We start from the raw sequence: 21,942 nt of genomic DNA on the forward strand, positions 1-21,942 counted from the left end.
TGCATGCATGTTATAAACTATCCTAAGGTCTGAAAACTCCTGATTTGGTCTACTTTAAAAAACAAAATAGCAAACAATTGAAAGAAAAAAAAAAAACATTCTGAAAGGTCATGTATTTTTGACAAGCCAGTCATTAAAGATGAGACAAACCTGACTTTAGTATTGATAAATTACTGTGTGATGCCACGAAACAATGAAAATGAAACTGATCTCTTTGAAAGTTTCTCTTTTTAATTCTCTTACTAAAGCAGTTTTGAATCTCCAACTGGTTGCCTTTATTATATCGCCTGGTCTGAAACAAAAATGTAATCTTGCTCCAAGGGGAAGTCTGTCATAGCAGAGCATGGCAAAATCAAGACTTGATCTCGATATCAAAATTCAGAGCTTGATACTAGTAAAAAATTCTAGGCTCCTTTAGAAATAAAAAAGGGCAAGATACATGTAGGGATGACTTGCATAGTGCTCGCCTGGGTTCTGTGAAATGTTAAGAGACTTCAGAGGCTTTAATTCAGTCATTGGGTGAAAAAGTGTGACTTAAATAATCAGAAGAAATACTCTGGGCCAAATGGGACAGATCGCAACCTCTAGATTTGTATCAGAGCAGCAGCAAGGGGTGCTTAGCATAATTCTTGCCTTGAGAAGTGTGTAAAGGGGACCTTGTCATCAGTAGAAGGGAAAGAGCTTGCTGATCCCTGAGCTGCTCATGAAGTCTGTGAACATATGTCAGTGTTCCTCTCATGTGTGACATTTTTCCCTCAATGTGAACAGATTTCACATGCAAATCAAAGCTTTTTTTTCCTGCTCTGATACAGAATGTTCAGCCTTGATATTATTTTTCTCATGGACATAACACATATTAATAACAACTCCCCTTGCCCTCATGACTGTCATTAAATTCAGTATTCTGTTTGCCTTGGATAATGGTGGGTCAGCAGATTCAGTGACACTCTAGTGGGTCACGCTGGTCTCTTTTGTCCAACATGGTGATTCATCCAACAAGACCAGCTCTTGATGGATATTTCATGGTTCATTTCTCACAAACCAATACACAAAGAGCTTTTGTATTACTTTAGTGTATTCCATTTGTCAGACCCTCACATCTTACATAGACTCCAATATAAAAGTCTATGCTTAAAAATGACAAACATCTTTCACAACTGTTTTGTTCTCTGGTCATCGTATAGATCTGCACTACCGTACAATTAACTTGTAGGCCCACAGTGTTATTGGTTTGTTTGTTTTTTTAGAATTGCATAATATGTGACAAAATATGGCAACTACCATTCGCCTAACCAAGGGTATGACTAATCAGATGTGTGATGTTCATTGCAACTTATTCATAGAACAAATCAAAGCAGTAACACTCAAGAGGTGATTTTGCCCAGACTCCCCTCTCTTTCTCAGCCCCTCTCCTCCTAACATCCACCCCATCCTTTGTGTTATGTTATCTGATGTGTGAGGACATTGAGGTACAAGAGAATTGGAAGACAGAATTCCTCCCAGAATTCTGCAATCTCCGTATCATTGCTTTAATGTCATCAGCAGTTTTTAATGATTTACTATAAAATTCTTTTTCAAATATATTCTCTGAAAGCAAAGTGAAGTCTTTTTAAAGTCTTTTACAGTGTATGTTCACAGCTGAAGCAACTTCATTGAGTGTCTCATGTTAGCACAGTCAAAGAAGTGAGTACATTTTTAATAACAATTTCAGAATATAGATAGTGTATGTTTTCACAAAGAAATGATGCAGTATACACAGTGATAGTGAAATCTTCATGATTGCAACCCAGATTTTATGCAGATGCTGTGAATTGGTTGTGAAAAGAAGCTAAAAAATCAAGAGAATTTAACTTGGTTTTAAAGATTGTGCTGTATGCAAGACAGAAGAAAGAGGACAAGTCAACTTGAAAGGAAGTGAATGAGATTGTTAATGCTGCAAAGAACAATTAGTTGTTTTTTGTGTGTTTTTTTTTTAAACTGATAAAATCTACCCAGCAAAACTACACAAGCAACATGCTTGCACTGCGGTGTGTAGTTTCAAATTTCATTTTTGTCAGACATCAGTTGGATAAATGTAACTTGACAATTGCTAGGAATATGGCACGGCCTTTCTTGCGTGTGTTTTAGGCATTCATCAGTCAGGTTCATCAACATTTATAATCATGTAGGCCTGCATAACATAACCTTAGGTTTCTTCTGACAACCAGAAAGTTTGCTTGAGTCTTGCTTAACAAAGCTGCAATTAACACTTGCTCACAGGATTTCAAGTATTGATATGTGTTGAGTAGGTATCAGTTGATGCATGAGCATATTTATAGGTCCTCAATGATCCCTGAATTTGAATACATTAGCAAATTGGCCTACTCCCAATGGCTAGATTCTATAGGTAATATAATGGATTATGCTCATGGATTTTCCATGATGGATTGCCATTGCTGTCATTTTTAATCCCCCCCCCCCCCTCCGAGTTTGAGTGGGTGGTATTCCCCCATAATTATAAAACAAGGCCAAGTTTGCATGCATATCAGAAGGTTTCCACAGCATTCAGGGATGAAAAAGGGACATCCTGCATGAGTGAAATGCAAACATGGGCACGTCCTTGTCATTACACCCATTCACACACAGCAAAAATCGAAATTACAATCGCGATCCAAATTTCGATTTTTTTTTTTATGACTGTTCATACACGGAAAAATCGCCCTTCGCAGCAAGTTTTGCACGCGCTACGAACGAAAGGATTAAAAATGCACGCGCTACGAACGATGGGATTAAAAATACCGATTTCCGAATCTCGATCGCGCTCACACACACGACGCTTGGCGAAATAATCGTGATTTTTCTGAAAAATCACACTTAATAGTGCGAGTTGGGTCGCGATTAGGATCACGAAAATTAGTGAGATTTTTCTGTCCTCACAGGAAAAAATTTTGAAATTTTGATCGAGATAAGAAAATCAATTTTTAAATCTCACTTTTTCCCTTGTGTGTGAACGGGCTTATTGCCCATATGATTGAGAGAGTGTGGAAAGAAGACAAATCATGTTTTGATCAGGCCTTGAAATTATTACTATTATTATTATTATTATTTGTATTTGTTTTGATTGCATCAATATTTTTTGGTGGGCCTATTATGTACTGCCATATTACAACAAAAGGGTTTCTTTGATTCTTTTTTTTTTTAATTTGTAACTTGAGACCAAATGATTCACTGATGATCCCTACTTCTTTTTATCCCATTCCCTTCCCTCCCCCCCCCCCATAAAAAAAGACCTTCTTGGCTGAAAGGAAATGGTTTTATGCAGATTTGTTTTTGTTGCCTCTTTCTATGATTTAGGTGGCATTCATTTAAAATGACTATGCTTTAAAAATGTAAACAAGCCCCCATGCTTCATGAATAAGAGAAGGGGAAGCTGTGTTCAAGTGGGAAGCCTGCGGATGTTCTTTTACCAGCACCATTTGAAAGTGGCTCCGTGTGTCCTTCTCCAGGTAAACATCCTAAATAAAGAAGTGCAAGGAGGAGGTGGTGAAGGGTCGTCTGGTAACCTTTCAAGGTGGCAGTGTGTTTTTCTGCGTGGAATTGTGCCTACGACGATGTACCCAGAAATTGTGTCTCACGGGCCACGAGTGTTTGAGTCGATCAACGGTCTGCTCGACTAGAAAAGAAATAGGAACTTGACACAAGGATATCCTGTATTTGATGCACATAACATATCACATGGTAGGCTGCGCAGCTTGACAGGACTGCTTTTGTATTGTGTATAGATTTAGCAGGATTCATTCCTCACCTCTTCAGATGCAGAGTGTTGCTACTGCAAATGAATATATGCGTCTTGCTTTCCCATTTTGAAGTGCCTCAAAAGATGTTGGGTCCATATGCTTACCAGTGTGTTCATAATAGCTTACTTTTAGGCAATGAGTCTCATATTGTTTTGTGGGCATTTTGCTCATTAAATGATGTACACAATGTTCTACTGATCGATATGATTAATGCTTCAAAACCTCATGCACTATTGCCCACCTCTTTACATACTGTCCCCTCGCTCTTTGAACCCACTCGCATCACCACCCTTCATTTCTCAAAGTGCCCATGCCCTACTCTTTGCTCATCCCTTGCCACAAAAGTAAAAATAACATGGAATAGCTTTCTTATTAAAAACAAACAAACAAGTAATCAGCAATAACGAAAGACATGTATCTCCCACCCCCACAGCCGTGATTAACTCATCTGCATGATACATGTAGGTTTCCCCCAGCCAATTTCATAAAAGTAGATCAGTTTGATAATTGAGTCTTTAAAGGTTATGAAAGAAATTGCTATAGGAAACAAAGGTCATCCTTTATTATTATTGCATTCATTTAATTTCATGATTAAGGTGTCAGATTCTGCATGTACGTGTATCATTGCGAACCTAAGCACCTATAGAGAGAATTATGATTTGTTATTGATCTTCGAAGTTTTGATTCCAGCATTCAATGTCGGTGTCTCGATTGAGAGTGAGCTCACTCAAATTTGCATGTGTTGGTATTTAATTAAAGTATAAATACAATATTGTGGCACATTTATGTAGGCCTACCCTTTTCATGGCTCTTTGTACACAGTGGAAGGACATTTAAGATTGTGTGTGCATCTGTCACAAATTGGGATGGCTAATTTTAATGCACTTTAGGGGCTCAAAGATAATTGTCTGAAATGCACAGATAACACAGACAGGATAACTTAATAGTTGATTGCTCAAAATTGCTTTGAGTGCTGTAATCACTTTGTGTACTCATTTGCTTGGATGGTATGACCATATCGCCATCCAGTATATTTCCCGCAAATTGGAATGAGAAAACAGTGATAATTTATATGCCTCATTAAAAGTTTGAATACCCGGTCCTGGAAAATGAGTGTGGACTCTCAGAGAGCTGTGTATTAACCCAAATCTTTGAAACCAAATGCACTGAAAATGGATTAAACTCTCCAAATCAGGAAACTGACCAGGATATCCTTTATTGTATTTTTACACATGGCAACATGACAACAAAGCACTAGATATGTTTGTATGGTTTGTCCTGTTTCGCATGTATTTTATTCGGCCTTTCTTAATATTAAAGGTCCAGTTGACCTCTGGGAGCAGTGATTTTAAAAATGTTCAAGATATCACTTTTGATGCATATAGGTCAGTTGTATCACAAAACATCCTACCATATACAATTTTTGCAATAAAGCCTAAAATATAAGGAGATATCACTATTTTTCTCATTCAACCATAACTGTAATTTTTATTACAACTTGTTCACATTTTGCGTATTTAATAATACTTAACATCGATTATACTCGTTGAAATTTTTTCATTGGTTGATTCTATCCCTAACTCACATTTTAGAACATGTTGGGGCACTAAGAAAGGGGTTTTTGTTTCATCTACAAATGGTAAATTATGTCTTTAAGAAATGTGAGCATGCAGCTGTATCTGTTTACAAGTGGAAATCAAAAGCATCCTACAGTACTGGGTCACAGAGCAAGAGAAAAATATTTTCTGCAGCTGCCAAGTATCATATTGAATTTTTTTTTTTTTAAATCACTATGCGAAAGGAAAACTGATACACTGGTATAAGTTTCTGTGTCATGCATTTTGCTAAATGTTTGTACTGCCTGACAAAAGGTTTTGTTTTTCATGTTTAATAGAAAGTTTACTGAAGGCATCTATTTTCAGAAATTCAATGCTGCTACATGTGCTGGTACACGTGCAGGTTTATGGAGCATATTCAATTCGCATTAAGAAATATTCAATGTGCCTGCCAGTGGTAATATATGAAAACTAATGTTTTTTTTTTCGCTCCAGTGTATCTGAAATGAATGCTCTGAAAAGTATAAATGTCACAGAACCATTGTCCAGATTTTCCATCTGAGAAACATTTTTAAAACCTCACATTTCATTTAGTTTTGCTGTCCATCATATCCTGCTCACATGGATATGCAATGCAAGAGGAGCATCAAAAGACAAAAGACCTTCATGTAGTGTACATGTATAGACTCCATTATAATTGATGCTTGGTGAGCAGACTCGATTTTTAATTGAAGCTTTGGATGTCAAGTGTACCGTGTGGCCGGTATAGCTGGAAGTAATCATTCCATGTACAATGCATAGCAGAAAGCAATCTCACGCCATGCACCTTTACAGCATGGCACCAGCACGTTGGTAATCCCTAATTCTTGGGCAACCTGTCTCCCGTTTCTCCCTTTAAAGATTAATCCCCTCGCTGCCCTGCCTCAAAAAGGTTATGCACCCTTCTTCATGGTGCCAGCCACCCAATCCAGCCTGGAGTGTTTGTGTACGCATCTTTGGTTTAATACCGCAATGAGGAGGAGAGGAGATTGCATTTGCCACAACACTTCTGGGAATCCCAGGCCTCCATGAGTCGATATGTCTGGTCTCAGCGGGAACACTCCTAGCAGGAGCACCCTGCTTCTATCCGTCTCTCACCTTACATGTCCCCAAAATGAGGGATTTCTACATCTGTGACCTGTGTCCTTTTCCCAGAATCTCGATTAGTACATTAGACGTTCTCTCTTTGATCCAGTGTGTGTGCTCTTTTTATAGCATACCCATGCTTGTACACTTCATCAGCTCAACTACATATATACCAACCATGAACTCACAGATTCATCAGCACAGTAGAGGCTTAAATCTTGTGTCTTGAATTCCCTCTCTATTTAAACTCTGTAAAGCACGAAGTTTTTCTCAGCGTCGACCACTGCTCACTGAAGGAAACGGTGAATTTCCCTCTTATAGTGGTGCTAAACTGCAGGGTAGGAAGTGTGAAACAGGGATGAAGCATGAAACGGGGATGAAGCGAACCTGACCACACAAAATTTACATACTGTAGGGGTGGCTGCAATGTATGACCTTCATATGCTAGTAAGCTATAACGGGGTAACCCATTATTAGTGGCCATGTATTAGAAATGGTTTTGGCTGTGTAGCAGGACGCAGGCGCATCATATGCCATGTAAATTTTGCATGTATTACAATTTTAAGTACCCATAAACATTGTAGGCCCTATATAGCATGTGTTGTTGAGGTGGGTCATTTGTTTGCCTTGTTTCCAGTTTTCAGTTTCGATAGGTGATATGAAATGAGACCAAGTATACAGTATTGTGTCTGTCGTGTTTGAAGTGGAGAAGGGGTTTGAAGGCATTTTTTGTCTTGAGGATTTTTTTTTTTTTTGAATCATTATTATTTTACAGGGGCTACTCTAAGGGCTACTCTTGAGGCTGCTATATATGCTTAGCATGCCTGGGGATTCATGGAAATTGAGGCAAAGGACCTTACACTTTACATTGTATACTGTATGTTCATTGTGCTGGACAAAGATATTTGTTACACTTGAAGTTAATAATTTAAAATGTTTAGTGATACTATAACAAGAAAACAATGAAGACCATAAACCATTGCATCAGTGTGTGTATTATCTCTCATGACCTTTATGGTCAGATGCACTAAATTTACTCACATTTTGCAATAAACAAGTCATTTTGCGCAATCTTTGATATGCAAGCAGTGGATGGTGCTTCATGTAGTTCCACTTCGTATTCATCATTGTGTTGTACATTGGACTTTGTATTGTGAGCTGCATTCATTATATTATCCATCCTCTCTTACTTTGTCGATAACTAAGGAGTGGCTGTCTACTGTACAGACCATGACAACCGAATCATCAAAACTTCTCTCCCTCGAACACTAGGGTGATGGAAAGACAATGACAAATACAAGTCTCACATAATGACAGCGAGCATCTATTATGTACTATTAGTATCGAAGTACTCTTAGAAGTCAATACTGTAAAAGTGGATATTTTCGCGCGACTAATTTTTTGCGCTAGGCCGGGTCAGAAGAGTTTCGCGTGTTTTTAATTCCGCGGAATCAAGACATCACGCACAGGAACGTATGGCAAGCAAAAATATTCGCGTGTTTTTATTTTCGCGCTAGTTTCTGGTTGCGCAAAATGCGCGAAAATTTCAACACCGCGAGTATAATATTGAGGTAAAATACAGCATTATGTACATATGATATAACGACAGCAGCAACAACAAAACCTTTATGGTAAGATACTGTACAAGCTGAAATTTTCGCGGTGGTTTTATTTTCGCGAATTTCGCGAATCGCCTTTGAATCGCGAAAATAACAACACGCGAAAATAACAATGCACGATAATAGCTAAGCTCATTTAGACCCTCGCAACCGCGAAATTAACAACACGCGAAAATGTCCTCCAAGTAGCAATTCGCGAAAATATCTGTACGCGAAAATTTCAGCTCGTACAGTACACTCAATTAACTCACATTTGCAATAAACAGTTGTTTTCTACAATCTCTGTATGCTGCCCTCATGCAGCAAAATTTGCGCCATTTGCGTGTTTGCTGCACCCGCTTTATACCAAATGCGATAGGGGTTACCATAGAAAATTCTTGCGAAAATTATCAGCAAAACTCTCCTTCCACTCGATTTCATGAATGAATGAATGAATTTATTATCCAATGCAATAACAATCATTGTACATGTTTATGGTCGTATCAGTTACCTAAAAAAGCGAGGACAAAACATTGTAGGAACCAGAAAATAGCATGAATGCTAGTCAAGTCTGGCCCCTTACAGATTTCATGCTGTGCTTTGGGAGTGTAGGGTAATTACGTGTGAGTCTATGGGAGCACTGCAGTATCGTAAGTTCAGTTACCAGTTCTAATTTTGTAGACTGAATATATATATATATTTTTTTTTTGTCTCCAGAGTAAAATAAACGTGATAGCATGAAAATACGATTATCAGAGAATACCTTTTATGCAGGAATATTCCTCGTTCGTGACTTATGAGAAGATGTATTTTTAACTTGAAAAGCAGTTTGCTTTGAGCATGCTGCTGCACAAATTTATTTTCCTGGCATTTTGGTATGCGTAATGGAATGTGGTTGTGATAGGGTTAAGTGGATCTCCTGCTTAAAGGAGACCTCCGGATGATTTTCAAATTTTTACATTTGAATATATATAAATTAGTTATACTGGGTACAGAGTTTCAGGATTTATAATGATTGGGATGAAAAATAAGAATGTTTTCAAAGTTTATAACAAATTGCAATGAACAAGGATGATGACATGGCAGCCTCACCATAAGAATGCATGAGATGTGGCTCAAGGAAGCAGCACAAAAGAAGAAGGCATGCATAGATTACACACAGGTGAGCTTGCAAGCATGCGGTATTGTAATGGAATGACACTGCTACATTTCTGAGATATGTGAGGCTCCTATGTCATCATCTTTGTTCAGTGTAATTTGTTTAAGGTTTTTGAAAGTACTGTTTCTCTGCTCAAGAACCACAATAAATTCTACAAATCTATACATGAAGCTGTTAATTTATGTACTACATGATGTGAAATTATGAAAATCGTCTGGAATGCCCCTTTAAGCAGTGGCCTATATCGGCCAGTGAATATCTCCTCACATGAAGCCAAGTATGTAAGCATAATATCAAACCATGTACAATTATTTCACCCATTGATATTCATGGCAACAAGTATACACACGCTACAACTCGCAGAAACAAAAGGATGATTAAAAAATGACACGGTATAACCTTGTAGTCTTTTGTATATTTTTGTATGTCACTACTAAGAAGTAATGTTCATTCATTTCCCAGTATAATCTTACGCAGAGTTCACAATACATTTGAAGTCATGATGTCTTTGACTCTGCCAGTGCTGAGAAAGAGGCAACACGGCTAACTTGAACATGTTTCTGTTTGTACACCATTCAAGTGATCAACACATACATTCAATACACATTATAATAGTGAGTTATGAACACATTTGCTTTTTCTACATTCTTTTTCCGATCATCCCTCCTTTCTCCATCTGACACACACACACAACATGTACCGGTACATACAATATTATGCACAGCTAGAGAGGGAGAGTGTGTGTGGCTCTCACATGGGGAAGGTGACTCTTCATACTCATACCAAGGAGCTTCAAGCTCCTTGCTCACACCAGGGAGGTGGAAAGAGTCTCTTCCCACCTCCCTGCCCTCACTGAAGTGGGGCAAGTGCATATACACGTGCATGCGTGAGTGGACGTGGACGCTCATGGCACTCATTGCGATTGCCAACACAAGGTCCTACTGCCCAACGACAAATATCTGGACTGCAAAGGGCAAAATTCGCATGGAAATTAACCTTCTCATAAGGAAATTAAAGTACATCCCTATGACTATTTCTAAGGATTTAGTTATGATTCTAGACATTGAAGATGGAGAGTTGAAGAGTTACATTTAAGTGTATATATCTTAGAAAAGCTGTTGTGGTTCTTAGTACGTCATAATGTACATATAAATTTTTGTTATAAACATCAAAGTTTGTTGTGCTTTAAAAACGATTTTCCTGTTAAAGCAGTTCCCAATTATAATGAATAACATTGATAATGAATAACATTTATATAGCGCTTAATACTGATGTTTCTAAGCGCATTGATTCGGAAAAAAAAAAGAAGAAGTATGACATTAAAATAAAATACAGCATTATGTAAATATACAAATTATGATATAACATGCAACAGCAAAACAACATAATTAAAGTTGAGTAAACAGATAAGTTTTCAACGATGACTTGAACTTATCAACGTTATCAGCATTACGAATATGGAGAGGAAGTTTATTCCAGAGAGACGGGGAAATAACAGAAAAAGCCCTATCACCATAGCGGGTGCAGGTGCGGGGACCATGTGATAGTTGGAGAGTGGAGGAAGAACGAAGAGAACGGGTTGAAGTGGAGGAGCGGAAAGAAATTAAGTCTTTGAGGTAAGATGGAGCAAGATTATTACATATCTTGTAAACGATAAGGAGGATTTTGAAGGTGATACGTTGATGTATGGGGAGCCAGTGGAGGGATTGGAGAACAGGAGTAATGTGGTCAGATCTTTTTGTAAGGGTTACAAGCCTAGCAGCTGTGTTTTGAATTCTTTGAAGTGGTGCAATACTAGAAGCAGGGAGACCAACAAGAAGGGAATTGCAGTAGTCAAGGTGGGAAGAAACAAATGCGTGGATGAGACGTTCAGTGGAAGACTGATCCAATAACTTACGGATTTTACCAATTTTACAGATACCCCAAGCAGCAGAACGACATGAGTTCTTAATGTGTTGTTGAAAATTCAGGTGCTTATCTACAATAACTCCGAGATCTCTGACGGACTGAGAGGTGGGTATAGTACTGTCTTCGAGGGAAAATTCTGTGAGAGAACCACCTCGCCTAAACTGAGAATGAACATATAAAAATTCTGATTTAACACAATTCAATTTCAAATAATTATCACATGACCATTGCTTAATATCCTCAACACATCTACTGAGTTTGCAGAGTGCTTCGACTTGAGTATTTGGTTGTATGATTATATAAATTTGAGTATCGTCGGCATACATAACATGTAGAATATCTTCATGAGAGTTGATTACAGAAGACAGAGGGGCTGTGTATAGAATAAATAGTAAAGGACCAACCACAGACCCCTGGGGGACACCATGTCTGTGAGGGAATGACTGAGAAAGTGCACCGTTAACGTTTACCATCTGGTGGCGGTCATGTAAGTAAGATGAAATCCATCTCAAGACTGTTCCCGTAAGACCAAAGTTGGACTCTAATCTGTTCAGAAGAATCACATGATTGATAGTGTCAAACGCAGCAGAATAATCTAAAAGCAGGAGAGCAGCTTCGTGGCCTTTGTCTACTGCTAAGAGGAGGTCATTGAGTACCTTCAATAAGGCGGTTTCTGTGGAATGAAAGTGCCTATAGGCAGACTGACTAGTAGGAAACAACTGGTGTTCATCGAGGTGATCTCTGAGTTGGCGAGCCACCACTTTCTCGAGAACTTTACCAACAAAAGACAAATTAGCAATGGGGCGGAAATTGTTCAAATCATTATGGTCTAAACTTGGTTTCTTCAAAAGGGGCAATATGTGAGACCTTTTGAAGTGCTCAGGAACTACGCCAGATGACAATGAGAGGTTCAGAATATGAGTTATTGCAGGAAGAAATTCATCTAGACACTCTTTTAGTAGCCATGTGGGAAGAGGATCTAGAGAACATGACTTGGACGGAAGAGAATTAATGAGACGTTTCACTTGTGACTCAGTGATTAAAGCAAACTCTGAAAATACACACTCGGTGTTTACATCTATGTGAGAGGAATTTGAGAAAGAGATTTCAGGAGACACTGGGAATGAAGAAGCAATGGTGCTAATCTTGTTGTCGAAAAACTCAGCGAACCGATTGGCCAGTACAAGATTTGAAGTATGGTCAGGAAGAACAGAATCCGGATGTGCAATTGTGAGTTTTTTGATGATGTTGAAAAGTTGTTTGGTGTCTGCGGCAGCAATCTCCTGTCTTAGGTGCCTTGACTTAGCGTCGGCAAGGCGGTTGTAGTAGGACTCACACTCTTGCCGATACAGCTCTCTGTCAATGCAAAGACCAGACTTGATCATACGGCGCTCTGCGCGGCGTCTGCGCCTCTTAGCCTCCTTCACTTCTGCCGTGTACCAAGGATTATTCGGCCGCACTGTTACTGATCTAGTCTTGAGTGGAGCGTACTTGTCAAGCAGTCTTGTTACATGAGAGTTGAGCTGCAGGACAGCCTCGGAGGGACACGCTGGCTCTCTGACCTGGGAAAGTGATGCTGCAATGTCGTATTTAAAGGAGCAGAGGTCCATAGACCGTAGATTTCTGGAGGTGATCTGCTTCCTAGGGTTCGCCGGGCCTTTGAGGTTGAGGGTGGTGATGACGGCGGAGTGGTCAGAGGGCAGAGATGTAACAAGATTCACATTCGATACAATATTGTCGACTTTTCTGCTAAGAACTAGGTCAAGCGTATGTCCGGCTTTATGAGTTGCCCCTGTAACATGCTGTTGAAATCCTAAAGAGTCGATGGTGCTTAAAAAAGACACAGCCAAATTATCCGAGCAATCATCAACATGTATGTTGAAATCCCCGAGCAGAATGGAACGATGGTCATCGATTGCCACTGATTCCAGAAGTGTAGGGAATTCTGACAAAAATAAGTTATTCGTTAAGTTGTTCTTAGCAGAAGGAGGTGGTCTGTAGATGCCATATACTCTGAGAGCAGATGAATGAGAAAGGTTGATTGTGACATCAAGGAGCTCAAATGATGAGAACATGAAAGTGTCATTTTTGGAAATACGTGCAGTTGAACGGACAAGCAAGCAGATGCCACCACCTCTGGAATTTGTTCGAGGGCAGTGTACAAAATCAAAGTTTGGAAGAGAGGCCTTCAGATCTGCAATTATCAGGTCGTCTTTTTGTGTGCCAGTTAACCAAGTCTCAGTTATAACGAGAATATCGAGCTTGGCATCTACCACTAGGTCACATATGTATGTAGACTTGTTGTTCAGGGAGCGAGCATTCCAAATACCAATACGAGTTACAGAGGATATGTCACTTACTGTAGGCCTAGATCTTGTCCGACGGTCTGTAACGACACGAGATAATAGATGTGGTTTGTGAGCTCTGCGACCACGATGTGTACAACGACGTCGTCTGATGCCGAGCTCACAGATCCTTTGCCAGACATCTTGATGAAGAAATTGGTCGGCACCTTTATTAAGGTCATGTAATGCGTGAACATCATAACTTACACGGTGGGGTGGATCGGAGTCATGATGCATACGTAGGCTTACATTGTCGCATTGGTGATGGTCCGACTGAGTCGGGCCAGGATTCAGCTGTATGTCCCCACATAACAAGATAGAAAGCTGGAAACATGCATGGTGGTTACTATAGTAAGCAATTGGATGACCATGGTATTTCCACGAGTCCGGTTTGGTGGTATTCACGCACTTAAAGAGGTCCAGGGGTTGAATGAACTGATCCTCTGCGGATGAAATGAATGGTGACAGGACTGCACAAAAGATGAGAAGCCACCTGCAAAACCCCTCCATTGATGATGATTGCTCAAGTACAAGAGTCAGTATACACTGAATACAAGAGTCTGTTTACACAGGAATTTGTGTCGGCTCACAAGAATGGATGAAAAGCTGCTTGGTAATCTCCTCCATTGATGGTTGCTCGATCAAGTACAAGAGTCAGTACACACTGAATACAAGAGTCTGTCTACACAGGAATTTGTGTCCGCTCACAAGAATGGATGACAAGCTGCTTGGTAATCTCCTCCATTGATGGTTGCTCAAGAACAAGAGTCAGTACACACTGAATACAAGAGTCTGTCTACACAGGGATCAGTCTCCACTGAAGCAAAGTATGCAGAATGGGTACCTGCACCCATGTACAAAATGGTGGCAAAGGGTAGTAGAACGGCATAGGAATAAAATACAAGAGAATATAACAAATCGTACACCAAGGATGCACCAAAATTGTCTAGGAAAGCCCCAAGAACAACAAAAATATTATGTTACAAATTAGATACAAAACACTCAACATAAAACACTTTACAGGAGGAAATATTACAGAGCCCGATATGAGTGGGGCTACCTAGACCAGGCGCACACCAAAAAAAAAAAAAAAAAAAAAAAAAAAAAAAAAAATTATCAGGTGAGCAATGTATTATTTATAAAAAAAGAAAAAAAAAAAGAATTGGAAATGATTTTGATGTGGATGTTCAACCCTGAAGAGAGCATGGTGCAATATTTTGGCAGCTAAATTCTGTCCAGGCAATGATATTTGACCTCGCTGCAGCTGATTGACTCATCAGAATGTGGCAATAATTGATGTTGAGAATCTAATATGGGTGTAGTGCCAAAACCCATTCTTCACTCATCCTCTGGGACATGGAATATGATATTGGGTTCTGGTATGATCTATTTTCAGATTTCTTCCGGGCAGAGGAAGTTGGTAAAACACACACACACGTTGTGTGTGTGGGAGTGTGAGATTTGCTTTTCAAAAAAAAGCAAACATCCATATTTAGTGGGTATTTCAGTCAGCCACTTTTAAGACAAAATTATATCTTCACAGCAATCAGCACTATTTTTTTCTCTAATGCATAGAGAACAATGTTGAGGATTCTATGGTCTGAATACTGGTATGATAAGTATATAATTTCTTAGAACTAGATCTGAAGTACAACTACATACAGTATGATATGCAATATGTGGGACATAAGACAAGGGGGGGGGGGGATTGTCAAGAACATTATCCAAAGGGTTCATGTAAAACAATCTGTCTTCTTTGAGCTTATATTCATTATTTGGAGAATTGTTGCTAAATGAATAAAACATTTAAAGACCTAATAAAATGGTTTAGGCATTTTTTTCTCAATGATGTAATAATATTAAATGTTAAATTCTAAGTAATTCTATGGTTGTGCGGGGTTTTTTACTGTTCTGAATTTTGTTCTATATTTGTTAACATAATGGATACAATTTCCTCGGTTTTGGAAAACTTGCTATACTTTCACCGCATGCGGCGCACTATCCCTTCTAAATTGTGATGACGTCTAAGAACGGAGTCGTTCACGACCAGTCTAGCCGTAGCCAGCGAGCTGGCAAGGCTATGCTAGCGCAGCGCAGCGACAGCCGGCGCGCGGCCGGCGGCTGCACTGGCTAGCGCTGGCGGGGGAGCGAGCTAGCGAGCGCATAGCAGGTGCTGCGCTGCACTGTTGTCATTGGCTAAGCCTTTAGACAAAAGAATATTTAATGAACTGTATCGGATTTAATACTGCCAATAATACAGATTACAACTGTGGTACCCTTGGATATCCATTATTTTCGGCGAACTCGTGAAATAGGCCCTACCACTGCGTGTCTGTACTAATAGTAATACTACGGCGACTCGCCTGTTTCAGCCCCACCGTGTGGCGTTCATCTCGGTAGGTAAGCACGGCGGTGGGGCTGCCTTCCACAGTGAATTGAATGCGGCGAAATGACTTCATAATATGGCCCTCGGCTCGACTAATTTAACGGCCAATTTAACCATAAATACAACCCTACCTAACCCTAAACCCTAGGAGGACCTACCTTTGCTTGCTAACGCACGGGTACGGTGCACGCGTGACTGCGGTGGGGCCTATTTCACGATAGCCCCACCACCACTGCGTGTCTGTACTAATACTACGGCGACTCGCCTGCTTTATAGGCCTAGACCTACTCGTGAATCCAGCCCCACCATGGCATTCATCGGTAGATAAGCACGGCGTTTGGGCTTCCTTCCACAGCATGATTTTTAGCATAAACAAAAACTACTCGACCAAAATTGACGATCATTCTTGGTATCGTTTTTCTGAGAAAATGACGCATCTAAATTACTGATCATATTGCAGAAACTGACTATGGGAAACTGGTTAGGCTTTTCTTCTTTTTTTTTAGCTAGCCACGACCCACCCTGTAACAACATCCCCTAACCGTTAGGCGTTAGAGTGTAGCCTCTGTACTACTACCAAAGATTCTGCTATTACTACTTACTAGTCTACTAGACCTAGTGCCGTAGTGGTAATAGTACACTACTAGTAGTAGTACTAGTAGACTACTACTACTAGTAGACTATCATAACTACTAGTAGACTGCTACTAGATCGACTACTACTGGTAGTTTAACTTGTAAGCGCCGGCCGACGGGCCAGGCCACGGCCGGGACGTTCCCGCTTGCTTGCTGCGGCCGGAGTAGCCGCTCACTTTGTGAGCGAGCTCGGCCTGTTCTTCTAATCTACTTACTAGACAGTTACAACTTACAATGTGAGTCATGTAGAATACAGTGTATCCTTTCTAACGTTAAACTATATGGGGGCATACCAGACATACCACTCTGTATTTCCCAGGCGATCGTTTCCGTGAGGTCTATTCTCGGGCTTGGTGCCATGTTCATACGCTCTTGCACTGGCAGCGGGGGAGATGCAGCTGGTTCATATCGGTAAGGTGCAGCCCCACGATAACGTTCTGGTTCATCGGCTGCCTCTCCCTCCCCATCTTCCCCTTCAACTTCATGTGCCTCCTCTTCCTCTCCGCTATCGTCAGAGCTGCAGTCTTCATCATCATCATCAATGTCGAAGTTTACCCATATAGGGGAAGACATTATGCTCGAGGTACCAGGTATCTGTGCAAGCTAACTTAGTGATAATGTACGTGGTAATGCGTACATGTACATGTCGACAGTCAGTGTGTCGACCGGGAGCGCACATCCCGCGGGCCCGGGCCTGGCCGGGCGCAAGGAGGTAGCTATCGTGTACGCGCGTGTACCAAGCTAGTAATCTGAGTGCTTGTGCTGAGCGGCGTCTGCTAACTGAGCACAACTCCGTGCTTATACGTCATCAATCGGTTCAGGGGTGTTGGTCACGTGACTATCTTTTTCGCAAAAGCTGCAACGGGGTCCTCCAAAAATGTGATATTTGGGGGAGTTTCTAGAAGCGATAAAAACCGGAACGACACTGACAACATATTTACATTGATAATCATGACATATATTTTACATTTCTTTTGCATATTAAAAAATTTTGCAAGCATTTTATTAGGTCTTTAATGCTTTCATGAAAATGCACTCCAATATAAAGACCAATTCAAGAATTTAAATTTGGCAAACCTAAGTCCAATTAAAGTGTTCATAATTCCTCATATGTCATAGGCATGGTAGTAGTTTTTACTGTAGTTTCTGATCTCTCTCAGCAGTAAATGAATTCTTTCCCTTTAGATGTGTTTGATTTGATGCCCAAAGTCCTACAGAGGATTAAAAAAAAAAAAAAAATGGGGGGGGGGGAGGGAATGGATGACTTGTCAGGAGGAAAAGAAAATGTGATTCTGGGTTTTGGGGGGCTTTTTAATGCAAGTGGTTTAATTACTTTTGTTCGGTGTGAAATGCCCTGATTTCTCAGAACACCTCTCTCTCACTACCTTTTCCTCTCTCTCACCCTCCCGTGCCGTTGCCATTTCCCTACAGTCCTGTACTTTTTTCTCCCTATAGATCTGTGTATAATGGGTCCGATGCTCCATGTAAGATAAGCCACGTGGAAGCGAAAGCGTGTCGTGGTCTCATACGAGGGGAGACATGCTAATACGTGCATGACGACAGATAGTGGTGGGCTGCTGTAGTGCACTCTCTGGGATGCCCAGGTACAGCATGAGGCGCTGGTGCAGTGGACTGGGGGGGAATCCGGCAGCACTGCTGCTAAGGATGGATTACCACAGTGAAAAGGCAGTGAAAAGGGTTATTGCACCGCCAGGCAGCAGGGATTTGGGGTTGTGGCAAAGATGAGCAGGGGAGGGGTGGCGGGAAAGTTGGATGGGATTGGGTGGGCGTGTCAGGTTTATGCCTACTGTGTATGAACAAGAGGTAAATAATAGACATTTTAGATATGGGCAACTGTGCTATGATTTCAAGCATTTTACCATTGTGAAGAGAATATTCATTGAAAATTAAATAATCTTCAAATGGGGGAAGGGGGTAAGAAACATAACTGCAAGAAGACTAGACAGGAACAAAATAATAGATATGATGTGTACTTTACATAGTTTTACACTTTTAAAATATTGGAATAGACCTGAAAATGCAGATCTATTAGCTAGATACATATTTCCAGGTATTTCATATTTGCCCTAATGTAGTTTTCATGAAAGTGAATCAAAATAATTTAATATTAGATGATGAAAAAAAAATCTTTTTTGTGAATATGAAATACTGTATCTGTACAGTGCAAGTGCTTGCAAAGGATCTTATTCAAAGCGAAAAGTGGACAAACTTCATCATGTAGCTTACAATGTACTGTCTGTTCAGCAACTCATCCATACAAATGTAAGAACAGCAGCACTGAATCAGGAAGAAAAAGCTGTAAAAATATGTGTGCATGTTTGATATGTTTGAAACCAGTTAGTGCCCCAAAGTGAATATATACATGTACAGGTAGATAGAGAGATATACGTACACACATAGATTTATGTTCACAGAAATTGAAGGAGGAATGATTGGAAGGGAATTAAGGCAGTTAATGATCATCTGGTAACACTACCTCACAAGTTTATTTTGTTGAAATCTGGTGGGTTTTCTGGTTGGTTTTACATTGCACTTGTTCACTGTAGTGATTGATTGATCTTTAACCATAATTGTTATTTTTGGGAAAAAAAATGTAAAAGGAAATGAATGGAACACAAAAGATATCAAAGCAGTTATGTCTTTTCTTATAACTGACTCTTTTTTCCCCTATTTGTTGATGAAGGAGACTGTCCTATCAGTGCAATCTAATATTCCCAGGATTAGCTATCTCACCAATAGATTGTAAAGATGTGTATTCATTCATCAAATGGAGAGTTTGTCCCAGTTTTGAGCTCTCACGTTTCTGCTATGTGATATTGATGCAGCTTTGGCTATTCTAGCTTTATGCCGGATATTGTGAATTCATACAACTTTAGTATGTACACTCTTAGAACTTGTGCAATGCCAAGTTAGCATTCATTTGTGGATAATATTTTTTCCTTCTTTATTACATATGGAAAAAGAAAGAAAGGAATGAATTAAACAAACCCCCTCCCCCCCCCCCATTATCCTTTCACTTGTTATTTATATTTTTATGCCTCCGCCACGAAGTGGTGCCGGAGGCATTATGTTTTCGGGTTGTCCGTCCGTCCGTCCGTCCGTCCGTCCGTCCGTCCGTCCGTCCGTCCTTCCGTCCGTCCATCCGTCCGTCCGTCCTTCCGTCCGTCCGTAATGAATTTTGTGGACAAGGTAACTATCGAAACCTGTTGAGGTATCCTAATGAAACTTGGCATGTATGTGTATTAGGGGGTGAAGTTGTGCCTATCAACTTTTGGGTGCACATGCTCAAGGTCAAAGGTCAAAAGGTCAAGGTCAAATACATAAAATTTCACTATTTCCACCATATCTATTGAATGCCTGAAGATATTTTCTTGAGACTTAGTGTATACATGTATTACCCAATTAAGATTCTCTGGTGAAAGTTTGGGTCATGAAGTCAAAGGTCAAAGGTCAAAAGGTCAGGGTCAAATACATAAAATTTCACTATTTCCACCATATCTATTGAATGCCTGAAGATATTTTCTTGAAACTTAGTGTATACATGTATTATCCAATTAAGATTCTCTGGTGAAAGTTTGGGTCATGAGGTCAAAGGTCAAAAGGTCAGGGTCAAATACATAAAATTTCACTATTTCCACCATATCTATTGAATGCCTGAAGATATTTTCTTGGAACTTAGTGTATACATGTATTACCCAATTAAGATTCTCTGGTGAAAGTTTGGGTCATGAGATCAAAGGTCAAAAGGTCAAGTAGAAATATTAAAACTTCTTTTTTTTTCTCTGTACCTTGGAAAATTGTTCAAGGTATCTTCATGGAACATAGTATATACATGTACTGACTGGAAGTGATTATCTAGAGAATGTAGGGTTCATGGGGTCAAAGGTCAGGGGTCAAAGGTCAAGTGCAAGACTTCAAAATTTTACTATTACCCTCATATTTATGCAATGCCAGCAGGGTTATTTTTTTTACACTTGGTGTATGCGTGTGTAACCTAATAGAAATTCTCTGGAAAGTTTTTTTTTTCTCTTTTTGCCTCAAAGGTCAAAAGGTCAAAGATCAATTGAAAGTGCTGAACTAACTTTTTCCTCCATATCTCGGAAGTGGCTCAAGTTACCTTGAAACTTAGTACATATTATGCATGTTCTACCTGAAAGTAATTATCTCATGAATTTTAGGGTCAAGGGCCAGATGAAAATGGTAACAATTTACTATTCAATTCAGAAATTGCACTTTTTCTCCACACCTCTACCTTGAAAATTACTCAATGCCTAAATGTATGAATGGTTCAAAGTCAAGTTAAAGTCCTTAAATCCCTAGATACATTCTCTCTTATTCATCCAATTAAACCTACGTCAAGGAAGGTGAACATTCAACACATTTGTGACAAACTTGTCATTCCAGTATTTTGCCAGTTTTGTGAAAATGTAATCACACATTGTCCACATGTACTATCTAGACCTATTGAGAAAATCATGCATTATGGCGGAGGCATACCAGTCGCCAAAGCGACATTTCTAGTTCTATTTATATTTTTCAGTCAGCATACAAATGACAAAACAAACAGGTAAACAAAACCAGACAAAAGAGTTGACATGTCTGTGGTAAACCTTGTAATCCTCTTTTTGTAGATCATTGCAAGTTGCACTAAAACAAATGAAAAAAAAAAGTCCTGAAGAGAGTAGAAAAAGAGGTACAAGGTATTAGACTCACGGAACATAGAGCATAGCTCCTCATAATTTTAATTTTGCAATATTGTACATAGTATCGCAACACTTACTACAGGGCATCTTCTATTCCCTTGAAAGACGGCCTTAATCAGGAAAGAGGTTTAATGTGATAAAATGCCATGGCTAGTGCACAATGTGAGCAGTCCTCGGCTGGCATGAACTTATTGTGTTTTTAAGAGTGTAAGGGTAGCAAGTGATGAACTTCTTGAATAACATTTGCCATTATAGATGGGATGGATTCATGATTCCATGAGCAGCATTCATAGCCAGCTTGGGAAGGTTGATTCTTTGCCTCGAGTTGACATGGTTGCATGAGCATTTTGAAGAAGCCTTGCTGACGGCTGTCCTCCAGTTTTACACCGTATGTGATGTGAAGAAATTTTCATCAGTTTTATCAGTGCTGAAAAGGAAAGCTCTTGTTTTCACATGTCAAAAAGAGTGTGTATAAAGTGATGTTTAGCATTTAACATTCTGAGTGTATCTTCATGTTTGCATATGTCCCCTTTGGGCTAGACACAGTGTATGGAAATTACTTGAGGATAGACTGTCATTGATTAGAATTTTTTTTTTTTGTTTAAAGCTCATGATGCTTATTAATGTCTTCTTTGTCAACCAGACCCTTTAAAGCATGCTGTTAAATCTTATGTGTTGGTTGTGCAACCAAGTTGCACATTTATACTTTTGGCATGTTACCAACTGTCTG

At 39.7% G+C, this 21,942-nt stretch overlaps 1 protein-coding gene across 1 annotated transcript in view; it reads left to right on the top strand.

The window, feature by feature from the left end:
- LOC140228260 (uncharacterized) overlaps positions 1-21,942 on the top strand; it is an 83,305-nt gene that overhangs the window by 38,645 nt on the left and 22,718 nt on the right. The gene's annotated exons all lie outside the window — the stretch shown is intronic.

Source organism: Diadema setosum, chromosome 5 (assembly GCF_964275005.1).
Source record: "Diadema setosum chromosome 5, eeDiaSeto1, whole genome shotgun sequence".
In the NCBI taxonomy this organism is placed as follows: domain Eukaryota; kingdom Metazoa; phylum Echinodermata; class Echinoidea; order Diadematoida; family Diadematidae; genus Diadema; species Diadema setosum.